Source organism: Beauveria bassiana, assembly GCF_000280675.1.
Source record: "Beauveria bassiana ARSEF 2860 unplaced genomic scaffold BBA_S00028, whole genome shotgun sequence".
Classification (NCBI taxonomy): domain Eukaryota; kingdom Fungi; phylum Ascomycota; class Sordariomycetes; order Hypocreales; family Cordycipitaceae; genus Beauveria; species Beauveria bassiana.
This window is the reverse complement of record NW_007930863.1, coordinates 213,070-219,069: the sequence shown is the minus strand read 5'-3', so window position 1 is coordinate 219,069 and position 6,000 is coordinate 213,070.

Sequence of the window (6,000 nt, the reverse complement as noted above, 5' to 3'; positions counted from 1 at the left end):
CTGATGAGGGGTTGGCTGACTCAGCCAGCCGAGGCGTCACCCGCCACGGCAATGTCATGCACTTTCCAGTATCTTTTGCGGATTCCATCCTAATAACTAGGACTGTGTCAGTACTCTTGTCTGCACTGCCCATGATTCATCGGCCCACCGGCAGCGTTCACAGTGATGCCCCTCGCGGGCGCCAGCTGTCCGCCTGTGCCAACTCTGGCCCTGGCTTCGTCTTGGTTCCCAGAGCTGCGAGGCTGCTTAAAAGGCCGTGATTTCTTCCGCCTCTCCCACCTAGCCTCGTTTCGGGCAGGACAGGGATGATGGGACCCATCGGCCTAGATGATTCGAGTCGATTCCCGCTGATACTTGAATTGCACATCGACCCCCTCGGATGGAAAAGTGATCCTCAACCTCGCTGGGCCTACACTTTCCGGTTCTGTGCTTGCCATGAGCGATACTGCCGGGTACAGTTGCCCAGTCACATTCTCAAAGTCATTTCCTGCAGCATGTCAGTACGAGGGTTTTGCATCCCATCACCAACCACCATCTCCACCCTCGGGCAGCACCCGCGATGCATTGTGCTTCATCAAGGACTAAAGTAGACTCACCGGCTTTTTCTCCATCAAGAGTGAACCAAAGACGCTTCCCGCGGGGGTCATACGCCACGCCTACCACCTGGCCCGCACCGTATACTGGACCACTTACTTCGCTACGGCCGTCGTTCAGTAGTGAGCCATCGTCGCTGTGGTAGCCCCAACAGCCAAACCTCCATCCCACCGTGGCGTCGAGCGGGGCGTGTTCCTGAACCAGACCGACGGCAATCGCGCTATAGCGGCCGCACACGATGAGTCAGTTAGCGGTAGTTATGCAGACTTGGTAGAGGGCTAGGCAGAGGAGGGGATCAAGTGAAAAAAAAGGGGTGGCTTGCCTGTCCCTCCCACAGTCAAGAACTTCTACCTCGAAGTAGTAGATACCCTTGCCTATGGGAACGCAGTGATCCGCGCGAGCGCTTCCGATAATTTGGTAGCGCGTGTTCGTGAATTCCTCTGCAATTGTCTGTCAGCTCCGCTAGATGTTATGCTACCACGACAAGGGATTCGGTGTAGCGGCGGCACGATACCTTTGATCTGCGCGCACATTCCATCGTTCGAGAGTAGGATCAAAGCGCTTCTATCATATAGAGATAGTCTGGTGGGTTCCTGCTTCGCGACTCCCTCCACAGCTCCTAATCGTTGCAGACAGTCAATCGTTTTACTCGACTTGTTGTAGCATCTCGCAATGTCTAGGCTCGTCCAGCCGCTGCGGTCGGGGACGTTGATGTCTACATCCCCTCTCTTATCCAAAATAGACACTAAAAGCTCTTCAGCGCCCGCCTTCATTAGGGCCGGCATAGCTGCAGAGAGATGAACAGCCTTGCGGGTCTCGGGCAAGGCGGCCAACACGGCATCAAACACCTCGCCGGCGCTGACATCATCGGGGTCCATGCACAGAGCTACGACATACAACACCCCTCGTCCGCATCCATCAAGGAGGTCAACATTGGCATCAGCCTCTAGTAGCCGTCGGATGATACCAGCCTGGCCGCTTCTGGCAGCATAATGCAGGGCCGACGATCTCATGCCGTCAAGCGAGTCCGGGTTAGCCCCCGAACATAAAAACATGTCGATGATTTCCTCGTGTCTAGGTTGAACGGCCGTCATTATCGGAGTCCGGCCATGGTAGTCTGGTGTGTCGATTCCAGCTCCTCGCTCAAGGAGAAGCTTTGCAAGACGGAGTCGCACCGATTCATCGCCACACATGTCAAGGCCGACGGCGTGGAGCGGTGTACCAAATGGGCGGCTCATCACGTTCGGGCTGGCATTGTAGCTGAAGAGAAGCTCAGCCAGACTCTCATTGTTCTTACACACAGCGGCGTGGAGTGCAGAGCCCCATGTGCCACCCAATGCGTCTGGGTCGGCGCCCGCGGCGAGCAAGAGGCTTGAAACGTCATGGTCTTCATGCTCGGCAGCGAGAATAAGAGGCGTCGCTCCCGTGTCACTAAGTGTGGCCTCCAAATTCGGTTTGGGGCTCAACTTGGTCAGGGTGGCAGTAACGACCGTCGAGTTGTTGACAGCGTAATGGATTGCCCTCCAGCCACGAGGGGTTTCGATCTCAACGTCCGCCGCTTCGTATGCTGGGTCGGTCATAGCATCGTCTCCTTCGTCTTCGAGACGAAGCAGGACGCGAACAACAGGATCTAGACCGTTCTCGGTCGCAATGTGAAGCGAGGTAAACCCGCTACTATCGACCAGGTTTGGATTGGCACCACTTACCAGAAGCTGTCGAACAACTCTCGCGTGGCCGTTGCGTGAGGCTATGTGCAGCGACGTCTCGCCCCTCTTGCCCCAGGTGTTGGGATCAGCACCCCGTTCAAGGATGAGCCGAACTAGGTCAATGTCGTCCCCGTGAGACTGAACAGCTACGTGGAGCGGGGTATCCTGACTGCGGTCGGCGATTTTGGCCGACCAACCGTTGTCAAGGAGATAACTGACTAATTCAACCTTTCTGGGATCTTTGGGCGCCTTGATGGCTAGCATCAATGCTCTGACAGAACGGCGCGGTGCTGGTGTCGCAGAGGAAGCCTGTCTGTTCTCGCACTCCAGCAACAACTTGAACGCTCCGAGCTGGCCGAATGCCGCAGCAACCTCGAGAGGAGTGCGCAATTTCCGGTCCTTGCGACAGATGGCGTTGCGGTCGGCCCTCCGAAGTATCTCACGAAGACAGAATTCCCGCCCTAATCGAGCTGCCCAATGGAGTGAACTCTCATCACCGTTCCATATCCATAGGGGCGCGACTCCCTCCTGGACAAGATACCGAACAATATTGACATGATCTTGTTCTATGGCGAGGACGAGAATTTCATGGTACTGCTCGCTGAAACCACCGAATGGCGTATTACGACGGACGAGGGCCTTCAAGACGTCCAGGTGGCCAACCCTAGCCGCCAGCTTGAGGTGGGAGGGAACGACGCCGATCTCTTTTAAAAGAAGCTCCACAATTCTAATGTGTCCATTAACAACGGCGACATTCAAGGCAGATTCCAAGTTTTTCCTCTCTGCTCCTGCTTCCGCCGTGTTGTTGTGAGACTTTTGCAAATCCTCGACTAGACAGCGGAAAAGGGCCAAGTGGCCATTCTGAGCCGCAGGAACGATTAGCGAGACTGAGGTACCTGCCGCATCAGGAGCGCTTCTAACGTAAATGAGCGTCCGCACGATCGGCAGGTGACCCAGTTCCGCGGCGATGTGTATTGGAGTCATGGAAGCGGCGTTTGGTTGATGGACCAGAGCCTTGGGTGATTCGCTAAAAACAAGCGCAAATGTGTCGGCAAATCCAGCTAGGCAGGCGAGGTGTAACGGGTACATCCCTTTCAAGTTTGCAGTACCTGCAGCTGACCTGAATTCGTCAGGACGAGCCCTTCTCAGGGCGCGCAGAGTATCAGCACCCCCGGACCGTGACGCAAGATGTACCGCCGTGTTGCCGGAGCTGTCGACAGCCCGCAGGTCGCATCCTCTTGTTAAGAGTATCTCAGTTACTGCCGTGTGACCGTTTGCAGCCGCCAGCAGCAATGGACTTGTACCTCCGCGGCTCGACAGTAGAGCCACAACATCTGATGGATCCATGTTTGCCATGATGTCTTCAAGGACCTCGGCATGCCCATATTCCGCAGCGGCACAGGCTGCGAGCGCCAAATCGGCGGGCCGGGCACTTTGCTGGAGCTCCCGGACAACGTTCAAGTTCCCTGCGCTTGCCGCAATTTTAATCGCTCTCCCGATCTGTTCTGGTGTCTTCTGTTCGGCAGTCCGGATGAGATTGCGTACGATTCTGCCGAGTCCAATCTGCGACGCCAAGAAAAGGGGGTCACTTATGACATCTTCTCTCCATCCCATCGTTAGGCCGCATCTCTTCTTCCAAGCCCCAAGGCCGTAAGCCGCGTCGGTGTGAGTCACGAGGAGGGAAAGATACCGCGATACCTCGTCGTCAAGAGAACCACTAGCCGGCTTCTGGAGTTCGTAATGATCTATCCAATAAAGCAGTGCGTACTCGCGAAACGCCAGAGCAGCACGGACAGAGTCTGGTTCCATGGCATCACTTTCTCGGTCCAGGGGCCGATCACGTGCTTGCTTCAAACATAGTGATAAATACGAGAGGCAACGATCCGCCATATATCCATGGAAATTCGGGACGAGAAGGTCGCTGTGTGCCTCGAGATAGCTGCGAAATGTGAGGTGGACCGGCATAATACGGCCACCGACAATTTTGACCGCGAGACCCAAGCAATCACCGAGATCCCTTATGAGGTCCCAAGAGACATTCTCGACGACCATGTCGAACGTCAGCTTCTCCGCCGCTTCGACTTCCTCAGGACCGGGTCCTAACGTCAGAGCTATCGCGAGTTCTGAGATACTGAGTGGCCGCGCTGCATGCAAGATCCAGTTGAGAGCCAGCCTCGCTCGGGTTCCGGCATTCCCCAACAACCCGCTGACAGTAGTACTGAACATCTCTGCGGGGAGCATGGATGTCGACAAGTATTGCTTCAAGGCGAGTCTTGTTGAAGGAAGATATTGTTGCTCAAGGAATTCTATGTTCAACGTGACGTGATGGTCCGTGTGATAGTGTCCACCACAGAGCTTCTCGACAATGGATTGCTCGAAATCCTTCCAGACTGGCCTCGAAAGTGTGATGCGTGAGACCCTCTCCGCCGTCATATCCCGGATGGCATCTCTCCAACTATCCTCCTCGAGCGAAATCGAATATAAAGGGATGCTCGGTGTCATCTCAATCGGGCTTGATGCTGTCACGATGAGTCTAACTGGCACCGATATTGGCCCATAGGCTGCCAGGCTGCTGAGCTTTGCAGCAATTTGTTCGCGGCACTGGTCTACCGCGTCCACTACAAGATATATGCACGATTCAGTCGGGATCGCCAGAAGATGGCGCAGGAGATTCCAGAGCTGCTGAGACGAGACGATTGGCCGGCTGGAAAACGCCTCCACAATATATCGAGCGCGGTTGTAGAACTCGGGCCTCAGGGTGAGAAGCTGCCGGATTGCTGAGACAACGAAAGATTGTTCCGAGTTCCGTCGTGCATCCCAACGATGAAAATCGAAGCTCAAGAATAGTGCCCTCGACTCCGAGCACACGAGTAGCAGAGAGCGCATGATATGAGATGTGAGGCACGTGTGATCGGAACCTGGAGGCCCTTCGACGGAAAGAATACTCGAGCCAGGGCTGCTCAGCCAAGACTTGAAGGACGGATGGCTCTCGACGTAAGCTGTCGGGCCTGTGGATGGCGGGGCCAAACTCAGACGACAGACAGCTGCATCTAGGCTAGAAAGAATTCCCTGAAAATTACAGTACCCGGAGTCGAGTCCTAGTTTCAGACATATTATCAGTGCCGCTCTTTCGTCCCAAAGGCGGCGACTTACGGATCGAGGATCTTGTCAGTGACGTCCTGATATCGCAGAGTATGTCTTCTGCCGTTGAACCGTTTCCTTGGAAATTCCAGGTGCCTTGACCAGGCAACTGTGAACCTCGTATATCTTGTTAGGGAGCACTTCTACATCCTCACGACAGAGAAGAACAAAGTGCTTTGATGCACTTACATATACACCCTCGTTGGTTCCATCGTACGTCTTCTGGTCGAAGCTTCCAGAGATGGCGGAAAATTGGACTTCCAGATGTGCTAGGGCCTTTGGCAGTACGTCGAGATGTGGGATAAGGTCTAGAATGGACAGTTTATTTGTTGAGAGTAGGCGAGAAAAGAATCGTCTCCAAAGCTCCGGATCGGTGTACGACGGCGACTCAGCGAAGTGCTTGGAGGCCAGAAGTTAGCAATCGCGGTGGATTTATCTGGTACAGTACTCGGTACGTACCAGCGCAACAGTCTGCAGCACTATCCAGTGATGCTTGACATCTTCCGAGGCGAGCAGTAGGATCTGTCAAGTAGAGATTAAACAGTGTTGCTGGGGAGGT